Here is a 14,079-nt window from a genome sequence, read left to right as displayed (position 1 = left end):
TTCTGTGACTGACAGCTGTACTGCTTTTCCTCTTGCTTCCCTGGATGGGTAAGATCCACATGTCTAAGTTTTGGACAATGGAATTAGTGTGATTACACACACATACATAAATATTTGTGCATATAGATACAGATCTAGATGTACTTAGAGGAAGGTTTCCCCTCCTCTTCATCTCTCTCACTCTCCCTCCCCTCTCTACTTGATGAGCAGCTTTCCCCTACCAGATACTCTGCCATTATGTACTGCCTGCCTTACCAGAAGCAACCAGGCCAAGGGACCATGGACAGAAATATCTGAAACCATCAGCTAAAATCTACCCTTTACTCCTTAAAGTCATTTAAGATATTTTGTTATAGTGATAGCTTACTAATACACACTTTCATCAGATTTCTTCACTTTGAAATGGGATGAAATAAATTTTCACATCAATCCTGGGTTCCTGCTCAACACATGGGCTCTCAGTGAGTTTTATGGTTGCCATTGATCCTCCAAGTTTGGGAGGAACAAAGAGTTTGTAGCTCAGTCCTCTGGGAGATGTGATTTATGCCCTCATATCTAGAAGTTTGTTTATTCTATTTTGTGGAGTAATTGTTCCTTGTTGGTATCTTTTGCTAGTGAAGTAGGAAGACTTGGCCAGAATATCTGAGAAGCTTCTGGCAATATAAGGAGAACTGGTCTAGATCATGGTTAAGCAGAATACCTTCTTACCATCACCAGTGTTGTTTGCTTCCTTCATTCTAGCATTTTCATCAGTCAGAACAATGATGGACTCCTCACTTAATAGGACATTTGAAACAATAAATGTAAATAATAAATTTCCTTTTATCATCTTCCTTTCTTAGGACTTTAGGATTCATGATTTATGAATGGAGATTACAAACTACAAGTGATGAACAATTTAGTTCTTTTCTGTTCTCTTCACTACATGATGGATAAAGAGAGTTAAATGGCAACCATCTTCCAAGACTTGAAGGCTATAAAAGCTAAGGTAGAGAAATAAATCACACCTAAATCCTATAAATAATAGGATGACATCCAGAGATAAAGGGAACTTGGGGAATAATAACTGGAAAAACTTCCTTATTCTAAGATCAGCTCGAAAAGGAAATAGTCTCTGAGGGAAATGGTGGAAGCCTTTAGGCTTTGGATAAGTTGAGATCCGCCTGCACTGGGCCCCAGAGGCCAATGCCACAGGATCTCTTGTTCCTTTTATGGAAGGCAGAAGCAGTTAATGGGTCTTTTCCACTCTAACACCAGCTCATGCAATCAGAACTTGAGACTGTGTTTCTTACTCAGGTAACATATTCATTTTGGAACCAAATGGTAATAGTCCCAGTAGTGTGGTTCAGGCAGCCACATCTGGTAGTTATTTCAGAAAGTTTTCCCCATAGAAAAATATAATAAATAATCATTCCAATCCTTTCTTTTTTCCTTCCTTCTTTCCTTCCTTCCTCCTGTCCTTCCTTTCCTCCATCATGTTTTTCTTCCTCTCTTCTCTTTATTTCCTCTTCCATTCCCTTCCTTACTTCTTTGCTTCCTTCCATTGTTCCTTTCTTATTCTCTACTTCCTCCCTTCCCGTTCTTCCTTTTTTACTCTCCTTTCTGTCTTTTATACTTCTCTTCATCTTACCTTTTTGCTTCTAGATGCACACAACTGCCTGATCAAACACCTTTTCACGATCCTATAATCAATTCTCAAGGAATAATTCAGATCGTAATGTTTAATCTACAAGTACATGTTTATGAGTAGGTTCTACAATTCATGTGAATACTACAAGGTAAAAGAATATACAAAGGAAAAAAAGAAGATATTCTCCAATAACTAGTGTAAATGGGACACAGGTTCAATGAATTCATTATACTAGACATATCTCTTAAAATATCAGAAATGTCTAGGCTTGACATGGTGGCTCACATTGTGTTCCAAATAATCAAGAGTCCAAGATTATGATTCAAGGCGCCAATCTGTATAAAAAGCTAATGAGAACCCACCTCAAGCAATAAGCCAAACATAGCGTAATGTTAATGTGATCCCAGCTTCATGGAAGTGGAGGTCAGAGAATTATGGTCTGAAGCCAGCTTCAAGCTAACAAATCACTAAAGCAAAAATATGGTTGAGTGCATGGTTCAAATAAATGGTAGTTCTTCTACCTAGCAAGCAGAAGTCACGTCCAGTACTATAAAAACATAAAAATAATAAAATATCAGAGATGTCTACAAACATTTGCAATCAATGGGAAGAGGATTTTAACAGCTGTAAACAAAATGTCTTTCTCGGCCTAGAATAGCCAAAACATCTCTTTCCATATTTCAAATCTATTATGTAATGTTTTTTACTTTCCACTTAGTTTCGCTGTACATGTACTCACAAAGCCATCTCTCCCTGCTTCTGTTTTACTACTTTTCCCTGAAATACACTGGGAGCCACTGAACCACAAGGGTTACTCCAGGATAGGAGTAAGCAGAAGCAAATGGGCCTTCAATTAACAGTTACATGAGAAACAACTGGGGAAAATGAGGGAGTGGTGCAGCCAAGGCCAGCCACAAGAGAGAAATACTTAAGCATCAATCACAATGTTCAGAAAATGACAGCACAATTCTACCTTGATAAAAAGAAACAGACATATGGAGTGGAGATTTGGTTGGACTTAAACTTTGAGTTTAGACAAATAATTCCTGTGTTCTCAACAGGAATGTTGTTCTGGGGAGTTTGCACTTCTGTTTACATGCCTGTTTTGGCTCTTACAATGTGGGAGTAGGCAAAGGGTTAGTGGCTAGTTTAAAGTTTACACTAGGAACCATTTCATCAACATTTACATGCAGCACCTCAAAACATAACTGTTATATTTCCCTGGACTCTTTTATTTATTTAGCGATTGTGGGGCTTGAATTCAGGGCCCTGAGTTTTGTGTTTTTTTTGTTTTTTGTTTTTTTTGCTCTAGGCTAGCACTCTTTGAGCCACAGCTCCATTTCCAATTTTCAAATAGTGAATTGGATGGAGATAAGAGTCTCATGAACTTACTGCTTAGGCTGGCTTAGAACCACTATCCTCAGATCTCAGCCTCCTGAGTAGCTGGCTTGTTAGGTAGGCATTAGCCACCAGTGCCCAGCTTCCCTAAAATTTTAATGTAAATTATCTGTCAGACAAATGTATGAAATTATGTGAATTTTCTTGCCTGCTCAATGTATTATCATTAACTTAATGGCTTCCCCGTGTGACACTGGATATAATACACGTTCTAGTACATTTGATCCCACATGAAACCAAGCCAAAGAAATTATCTTCACTGGTTTCAACTTGAAACCCCATGGATAGAATAAGGAAAGTAGGAAACTTCATATAAGACAGGCAATGAGGTTGAATTGTAGATTAACTTTTTTCTGTTTTAAATATTATTAGAAGTGTAATAGCCCAATTATAAGATCAAATAATTCCCAATACATAATAATAAATATGTTGGTTATATATTATAGGTATGTAGTTGTAATTGCCTACCTTCAGATTCAGAGAGTATTGGAATAAATTATTTTTTTCTGTTTTGCTCAGTCCCTTTTTAATCATTATTTTCATTCAGTCTGAAGAAAAAGAAAGTAAAGGAAGTCCAGCCTCTGGTTTGCAATCCAAGCTGCATTTGTCCCTGGCAATTACAAAGACTCTCATAATGAAATCTACTCTCTACCATTTGTAAGTCTTTTTGCTGGAGAAACATGGTTGTAGTAACTGAGTGACAAGGAGTGAGATGTGTGTCCACAGTGAGCATTTCATTAATTGCCAAGTGGTGAGTTAGAACCCTTAGTCCTCTATTTATAATATAATTGGATGTTTTCCCACACAAACTATACACTGGGTCAGACTGCAAAGTCCATTTGCAGTAACTTCCCAGTGTAAACTCAGTATATTAGAGATTCCAGGAAGATGTCTGTGGATAACAGAAACAGAAGGCAGCAAAAACCTTCACAAAGTACTCTTCCACTGATATCCAAGGCCACTGTTCATCCATGGGAAACTTTGGTAGATGCAGGAACACCAAATTGAATAACACAATAAAGACTTTGATGGTAATATAAATCAAAGATGCAGTGTTAAGGCCCTAGGGCTTCTGGTGACCAGAGCCAATTAAAGGGTGTTGGCAATGGATTCTAATTCATTGCAAAATCATACAGTAACATATATTGCACATTAAGACCTGACTTCCCACATGTATATTCACAACTTGTAGAAAACTCTGTTTATTAGCCTGGGAAGAATATATTACACTTTTTTTTCAAAGAGTTGAATTCTTTACAGCGAGAGAATCAAAGCGGAGATCTATCAGAATTGTATATTTTAAAATACATTAAAATCAACTAAATCTTTGGGATCTTAAAAACTGTAGCTATTCCTAAAGTACATTGCCCAATTATTTTTAAGCAGTAAGCAAAAAAATCACAATACCTATTTCCCCTAACATACTCTTAGATAGCACTTAATTACTTAATTCATCTAATTAATAGCATTCAATTACCAAATAGTGAGTTAGAACTGTTTGTCCTCTATTTGTAGTATAATTGGATGTTTTCCCACAGATGAAACTGGTGCAAGGGATAGTTGTACTAATAGAAGAAGTACAAAATATTTCTATTAGGTACTACTAGATAGTTGCATCCTCATACTGTTTGGTTCCATTTGCATTAGTCAATGCTAATGGATCCCAGATATAATATTTCAGGATCAATGAGTAGACGTTAAGCTCAGTAAACACTGTATTCTACATTCTGCCTGGATTCTCTGACTTTGTATTTTTTAGGTCAGGAATTTTCGAATAATACTGCATCAAGAAATCTCCTAAGTAGCTTGCTCCACATCAACCCAAGCCAAACTCAAAGACTGAGTTGATCTCAAGCTTGTATTTTATATCCATAACAAACACATATTAGGTAATTTACATGCAAATAACATTTAAAGCCTACTTTTACACGCTCCATTCAAGAGGTATTTTTCTATTTCATCTTCTCCCGCATCATAAAAATACTTTTTGGGGAGCGGCTTCAGGAATGATCCTTATTATGAGGACTATACAGTAAGTCACTTCTCTAATACTTTCCAGGCTATCATTATATTCACAGGATATAAAGAAGGAATTGTTCTCCAGTGAAATCCCACCAATTCCCAATAGAAAACTCTATCAAGGACAGCTTGAATGATCAGTATTTAGTTCATTTTAAAGTGTAACTCAGATAGAAGAAGAACGAATTGTTTAAATAGGGAGGGAGGAGTGTAGTTATGGAGATGGGAGGTCAGGGATGGTAGGAAAAAAACAAAGGAGGTGGCAACAATGCTTGATAGGAAATGTACTCATTAACCTTGCCCATGTAACTGTAACCCCTCTGTACAGTATTTTCACAATAAAAAACTTATTTAAAAAAGAATAGTGAAATAACTCCCCAGTTATCAGGCTATTGTAATAAACACAAGAATATATTTACAATAGTAGACCAAATGTTACATGAATACATAATGAATAATAATATTATATTCTTGCATTATTGTATTGTCAGATGAAAAACAAGAGTTACTTAGCTCCTACCACTAGTCAACAATTTCACTCTCAGTAACTCAAGATAATAGGATACTGGTTGTAAGCTGGAGAAAAAATATTGAGTAATGTCTATTAAGAACAGATGGATTCTTTTTTTTGGGGGGGGGAGTTCATCCGTAGCACTTTTTATTATTACTATTATTATTATTGTGAGAATACCGTACAGAGGAGTTACAACTACATGGGCAAGATAATGAGTACATTTCTTATCAAGCATTGTTGCCTCCTCTTTGTTTCCCCTTCCCATCCCTTCCTATACTCCCCCTTCCCCCCACCCAATCCTCCCCCCACCCCCCCACCAAAGTTGTAAAGTTCGTTTTTGGACATACGGACTTGTACATCTCATTGTTGCAATGGGTTCACCTGTATCTCTAGCTAAATGATTTGTTTTTTCCCTTCCCCTCCACAAATTATACCAACATCAAATACAGTGAAAGCAGGGGTTATACCGTGGGGGAGGGACATACAAAGCAACAAAGAAATCATCTTATAAATGTGTTAGAAACAATTGCATGAAAGGAAAAAAACAAAAAAAAAAATTTGAGACTCTTATTATGCCTCTTTAGCTCTGAAATACATAAAAATCGTTGTCCTAATCATCTAATAATAACTTTACTTAAACATCATTATTTAACTTGGTAGTCTATCCATCTGTGGCCATGACTGACACACTCTCTCTCTCTTTCTCTCTCTTTCTCTAGCCTAACTTTTCCTCAATGAGTGAAATCATCAACAGAAGCATGGGAGGTGGTATGTGACTTAATTTAACAAGAAAAAAATGCAAGAAAACATTTAGGGTCCTGCAGATGTTTCCAGCTGAAATACCAGCTGGCATTTTAGTTGTTTGTATCTAGTGGAATCCCATAAGCCAATGAAAGGAGACAATCAGTTTTAGCTGACTCAAAGTTTTTATTTCCATTTTTCTAACACGGATGAATATGATGCAAATTGTTTGAAAATAAGAGCCTTATAGTTAAGTGCATTTACTGTGGCAAAAAAAACCCCAAAATTTCCTGGTGGTATGACAAATGTCTAGATATACTGCTTTCTTAAGGTAGTTAAGATATAGTGGAATCTCTGTTAATTATTTTGATTTGGTGCTGTTGGTGGTGCCACAAATATATGTTCAAAGACAGGTCTTTACAAATCAAGAAGTAATCTGCTCAACAATGGCTACTAATGAGAGTCAGTAATATAACTTGGTAGATTATCCATAGCATTAATTTAAAATGACTTGGATATTGTCTCCTATATTTAATGACATTTAGTCAGTTTTTACCCTATGTCAAATATTGTATGCATATTATCTAATTCTCAAAACTGTGGGTTTTAATAGATTTTCAAACTCAGAGTTAAGGAAACCTGGGACATAGAAATTTTAAATAAAAAATCAGGTAACTTGAGGGGATGGGTGAAGTTGGGATATATCGGGAGAGTGATGGAAGGGGTGACACTGATCAAGATGCATTGTACTCATAAACTGACATGTTGAATTAAGATCACTTTATACAACTGCTTGAAGATCATATAAATAAATAGATGGATAGATGATCGACAGATCTAGATAGATAGATAGATAGATAGATACATACATACATATATACATACATACATAGATACATAGATACATAGATATGTAGATACATAGATACATAGATTTAAATAAGCTGAGGGTGCTTTACCTCTGAATCACACTCAGGTCTGAGTCCAGAACCTCTGTGCTCTTTGTGATACAAAGTTGTTTTGTCTTACATTTTATTAAGACATGTCAGAAGCAGTAAGTTGGACTAGCAGAATGGTGAGTGCTTACATTGCTGAGTGTCAAGATCAATAGCAGATACAAAGGATTTACAAAGTACCAGTCATTTTTTAGGAGTTAAGAACATGACAGATAAGGCATTCAGAAAAAATAATGTGAAACACAAAACTTAATTCCTTATATATAGTAACTGATATAAGTAAATAGAAATGCAAGTTTCTAGGAAAGCTCCACTTACTGGAGCTGAGACAAAACAAGGTGAAACATTGGTCCCTGCAAAACACAATGACCTTATATTGTAGAATCTAATTTCCACCATCTAGTTTCAGATGATCTCACTGAAGAGACACTCCTGATGGATGTTTGAGAAAGTTCTCAGTGAGGGCTTCTAAGTTCTCTATTACTTAAAGGTCAATTGAAACAGAAATCAGCCCCTTTTTTTTGGGGGGGGGGGGGTTCTGTTCTCTCATTTTGTTCTGTCTTCTGTCCTCTCAATAATATTCTCACACCATTTATATAAATAAACTGGCTAAAATCAGGCCATTTTGCTGCCATCTGAATTTTTATTGTGCTGAGGTCTCACAAGAATGGAAACAGCCAAACACAGCAATAGCTTTGCTTCAGGTGTAATGGTTAGGATGGTTCAGTAGCTTTAGGGAAGCTTAGGACCCTGTCTGCCTCTTCCATCTCCTCCTGAGTTGGGAAGTCACTGATGGACTTGGGACACCTAAAGATGAATACCTGCCAATCTCCCTTTGGGAACTGCTGTGCTCCAAGCTTTGAAGCATAGCCAGAGGACACCATGCCAACAATTGATGAGTTACTTTATCTTTTTCACAGATGCTGTTCATCTGTTGTGCATACTCTGTGACAACATCTATGCAAAGGCGAGAGCTTTCTAATGTATCTCGCATTGACCAGAGCTGCTCTTGAAGCTCAGCATATCAAGGGCTGAGACTAATCTCACCACATGTCTACTCTACTCATGAAATTATTAACGAGAGACTTCTGGGGTAGGTGTTTGGCACAAGATATTGTTTTGCATATGGCTGGCATACATTTGGCCAAGAAATCTACTCACTCGACAGAGAGATGAGTGAGTTCAATTATCCACTGGCTGGTCGTAAAAAATACGTCTCCAAAGCCGCCACCCCATCTGAGAATTGGTTGATCCTAAGGTCCTAGAACAACAATAATAATTTATTTCATGTATTAGCTTGGGTGCATTGAAAAGACAGAATCTACACAGTAATTTAATAGAAGGAATACAATTTTATCATTAGCTATTATTAGAAAACTAGCTGCTAAAAAGGATAAAGGTGTATTCAAAGAAATATCCTAGCACTGAGGTGGAATCCACAGAAAAGGAGCAAATTAGGAAGGAATGATCTTCCTTGGGCTTCAGAACATGTAACACAAAGTCTGATGAGTGTCCACCTGATTGTGGAAAGGCTTGCTGGTTTGTTCCAGGTCAGAGCTGGTGTCTACTTCCTGGCCAAGAATAGCAGGCAGAGAACAGCCATTAGGAAATCACCATCTAAAATAGTACAAGGGTAGGACAAAAATAGGGGCCAGATCTAACATATTAGAAAGAGTTGCACTCTTCTGGACACAGAGCAAACTCAGAGCAGCCATTCTGGCAGCAAGCTGCTGCTGCATAAAAAAGTAAACGTGTGACAAAATCCAGCTCCAGTATCCTAAGACAGGCAATAAAGAAAGGCAGAAGGAAAATCATATTGCAAAAAATCATCTTAAGTGAAGTAAGCCAGATTCAAAGAAACAGAGGCTCCATGGTTTCCCTCATTTGTAATAATTCACATATGCCTAGGATAGTACTAGCAGAGGATCACAGTAGCTCAACAGCTATGCACATATGACCATATAAAATGATGTTAATGAAAATGAACTCCACAATATGGAAACAAGAGGGGTATTTTTTAGTGTTATTTTTTGCAGTTATTTCTTTTTTCTTTCATTTTTCCCTTTGTTTTTTCCCTGTTATCACTGTTTATGATTCTGTATTTATGATTTTATACTTAAGTTTATTTAAGTTGGGAAAGGGTAGGGGAATCACAGAAAGAGTAGGACAAAGGGTGAACAATGCAACAGCAATACTCACTATGCTATGTTGGAAATGAACTTTACAATTTTGTGGAAGAGAGAAATAGGAGAGAGAAAGTGGGAGAAAATGAGAGAGGGGGTAACATTGTTCGAAAATAAATGTATTAATTACCTTATTTATGTAACTGTAACCTCTCTGAATGTCACCTTTACAATAAAAATAAAATAAAATAAAGGAACAAGGGATCAATGAAAATATTTTGGCAAAATATACATGAATGGAAGAAGAAAGTATAAAAAAAGAAACTAGAAGACAGAAGGGAAGTAGTCTTAACAGAACAGAGTTGAATGTCTAGAAGGGAGGGTTGGTAGATGATTTGTGGGGTTTATAGCAAGTAAGTGGCCTTCTTCTCTGAGAATGAACCTATTGGCAACATACAGAAGACCTGGGCCTGGCAGCTCTACTGTACAAAATAACTTTGCTCCTCTGACAACAGTTGATTCAACCTGAGTGTGTCAACTACAGTTGGTCCAATAAACTTTTCTGGATTTAAGAAATTAAAAGTTAAGGTACTCTACTTCTGATATATACTCAAAAGGATCAAAGCCAGAATATGATATAGATACCTGCACATCCTTGTTTCTTATGTAACTATGCACAATAGCCAAGCTGTTCATTCCTAGCCAAGCCTAGGTGTCCCATCAGTGGATGAATATATTAATACAAGGTGGTAAATATATAAAAAGAATGGAACAAAACCAAAGTATATTGTATGCATGAATGGAACTATCATGACAAATCACCTTTATATATATATATATATATATATATATATATATATATATATATTAATATACCCCAACAATATGTTTAAAAACATGAAGAATGAATTTGGAACAGAGAAATAATGATGTGATTATTGTTTCTGTTGGGATTTTTGTGTATTTTCTTGCTTGAGGTAAGGTAAAAAATGTTACCATATATATACTTCATATATACTTGACCTTGGGGGGAATGAGATAAACTAGTTAGCACAAAGGGCCAGGGGTTTCCTAGAAATGAAAACATAGCATGTTCAACATTGTCTCTCATAATTCAAGTTTAGGGAGACCTTTCACAGGTGAAAAGTAAGATGGTGAACTTTGGGGTTAAAACTACTTTGATGCCAGTAGAAGTTGAGACTTGTTATTAAGGTTTAATTAAGTATGTGTTTGAGAGAGATGAAAGGTTTCTTTATACTATTTGGCTGTTGCTGGAAATTGCTTTAGTCCAAGACTGTCAAAGTAAATTCATTGGAGGAATAAAGGCTGAGCATGGTTAACTGTTACTACAAAGATCTATAACTCTAATGATAAGTTTGAACTTCACAAATGCCCCGCATTTATATAATATCTACTTAGTGTATATATTCACATCTTATTTATATTTCCTTTATTACATTTAGGTTAATATATTTTCTAATAAGTTTTTAAGACAAAAACTTATTTCCAAAGAACACACTCTAAAGGCTATTACTTCTCTTTACCCAAACCAACCAGGCTTCTTCCAAAGAAACAACTACACAGGGTACCACAGTTCTAGGTATGCTTGCAAAGGTAAATTATGCAATACATCTATATCACATTGTGTATGTGTATAGACACATACATATACATGATACTAATTTTAAATGAATGTTTCATATTCTGCTTTGCTTTGCTTTTACCAAACTTTTGTCAATCTGACAGCTAAAAATAATTCCATTTTGAATTTTCATTTATTTTCTTCAAAGTAAACGTTAACATTTTTGTTATATCTAAAATTCATTCATTTCTTTTTCTGTGACCTCAATTAGTGTTCATCTCATAATGTGTATTCGTACCTGTGTTATAAACTCTGAATGTATTTTCTCCTTTTCCCTATTTGGGTTTTAAGCTCTTGGTGAATTCTGCAACACAGCAATTTTTAATTGTATGTATTTAAACAAGTTCACAGGTTTTCCTTGGCAACAAGCAGTTTTTTAGTCTTAATATCTGAAAAGATGAATTCATAGGTTGATGGCATGAAACCCACTGATTGAAGTCAAGAGAATTACTGTCATAAATACTGAAAGGTATGTTCATTATATGCCTCATTCACAACCAAATATTTTCCATAATAGTCTTAAATTCATTCCAAGTCAATGTGATGCTGCATTTACAGGGTCGTTTTTCTGGATGATTCTAAATTAAAACCCTACTCTTCTCAAACAGTATAATTATAGAATCCATCGTCATCTCTACCATCCCTAATAAATTTATTTTCACTAGTTATTTATTGAGAGAGAAAGCCTACAAAACAATGATGCCATTTATGTCCCACATGTGCAATATATTCATGCATATATTTCATAAGGGTTTTAAAAGAGTGTTGGCATTTAATATAGCAACCTCCACCAATGAAGACCTAGAAAATAGTTAAGACAAGACTTTCTGGAGGGGCTGGAGAAAAAAATAGCCACAGATGTAGTTCCTAACTAGCAAGAGAGAATCATATAAGTCAAACAAATACTGAAGCCAATTTAAATTCTCATATTCCTTACCCAAACATACTAAATTAGTTGATACCAGGATTAAATAATATAAAAAGTGCAAAATATATGATATGTAAGTCTCCTAGAAAAATAGAGCCTGTGTTTCCAGGGATATATTTTTTAGTATAAAATTATTCCAGCATCACCTCCTTTGTGAAATTGTCCTCAAACATAAAGGGATTACATGAGGAGCTTAATTGGAGGAGATGGAAGAAGTTTGTATTTTGATTGTAGGAATAATTACCTCAATCTATAGAATGTATACAGAATATATAACTGTCTAAAATTACATACACAGTCACACTGAGAGAGAGAAAGAGAGCAGCAGTGGGTGAGAAAGAGAAAGGAAGGCAGGAGTAGGGAAGTGGGGAAAACTAAGTAGAATTAATTGTACAGTTAACTGTAGATTGAATACCATTCCTTCTTTGTAGGAAGTTGGGTGAATGGTGAAGGGGCCCCTCAGTACCCTTTTTGCTATATCCTGTGTGTTTGTAACAAAGTTGTACAATGATTAAGGAAGTATTTCTCTTGTTTAGTGAACAGCATCATCTGTCACTTGTTGATCTATAGCCTGCTAGATGGAAGGAACCCTAGGAGAAGAGCACTGGCAGGGGTGAGGCCAAGGTGATGATTGAGGGTGTCTTCACAGTCTCTCGTTCATCTAGATCAGGGCTACCTACTTTGTCTAGATCCATAACTACACTCAAGTAAGGATCCTTAAAACACATCCTTCTGTGTTTTAATATCTTTTTTTCCTATCACCTACCCTAGTTAGATAGCTATACTAAACCCTTTCTAAGCCACAAATGGATTCAAGGAATTTGGAGGGAAAATTTATTAGCATGTTAGGTTAGGAATCTAGAATGATCAAAGATCAATTGGATATTTATAGTTTTCTTCATCTCACCCTAGAATTTTTTAAGAATAGAAAAACTGTCATGTCACTAGCCTGATTTTATTTATTTAATATTCATTAAGTAACTTATTCCAGGTAGGCCTGCAACTTGATGGAAACATGATTTCTGGTATCTAATGCCTACAGGATAAATTCTAAATCATTGAGCTTTATATATAGCACATTCATCATGTACTCATTTCATTTTTCCAGATTTATTACCTCCCTTTACCATTATTCTTCTGAGTATCCCAAATAGCTATGAGGCACTGCATATTCACCCATGGAAGTTTAAGAGTTTTAAAATATCACCATCCTTTGTTCATTCTAAGAACTAAGTTTGAATGGTCTCTCTGTCCTTCCTGGAATATCTCTATATTCACAAACATACACACACCCTGAAAGAGACAGAGACAGATATGAAGACAGAGAGAACAGAAGCAGCACACAAACACCCTCACTTATATTTTGGCATAGTAAACATAATACAAACATTTATGACCCAATACTTCCATTGACAATGTTCCTGCCCAACCATCCCTGTGATCCTTTTAGGTGACTACCACTACTTTTCCCCCAATAGTTAGGAAGTTGGAGGCTGTTTTCCTCATTCTTGCTCCTGAAATGTCCCAATTAATTGTTTTCACCAATAATATGAAGCAATACTAACTCCAATCCTAGCTCCAATACTAGCAAGAGGCATTGCTGTTTTCATTCTCATTCTTAGAAACTTGCTACCACTGTGTTAAAAGCTGAGTTAATCTTCTTTCATGACCATAAGGAGGAGAACCTATACACTCACCTGGGAAGTCTCAGCTTCCAGAATATGTAAATAATCATTTACTGGAGTCTGGATCCAGGTGAACCACGATGAGTAACTCCAGGAGACACTATTAGAACAAATGATGTTTGAGGAGAGACCCTAGAGCAAATCAATGAGTGAATACAGACCTCCCATTTTAAGCCATTGGTTCTGAACATTTCTGTTTGTTTTTTTATGACACCACTGGTAAGTGGTACAACTCTACTTCACCTGTAGTCTCATATAATTAGTCCTTCTGATTTCTCAAATACACAGACAGCTCTTTCTCTACTTCTATTCATTTCTAGTGTATAATGCACATTTTACTATGATGATTAGTTTGTGCATTTCTCTCATTATCATATTTAGTTCCCCAGAAGCAGAAATAGCCCCCGGACCTCGTAACAACCCTAAATTCCTGGTGTATTCTA

Source organism: Dipodomys spectabilis, unplaced genomic scaffold (genome assembly GCF_019054845.1).
Source record: "Dipodomys spectabilis isolate Male_0828 unplaced genomic scaffold, ASM1905484v1 ptg000023l, whole genome shotgun sequence".
Lineage (NCBI taxonomy): Eukaryota > Metazoa > Chordata > Mammalia > Rodentia > Heteromyidae > Dipodomys > Dipodomys spectabilis.
Note: the sequence above shows the minus strand (reverse complement) of the source record.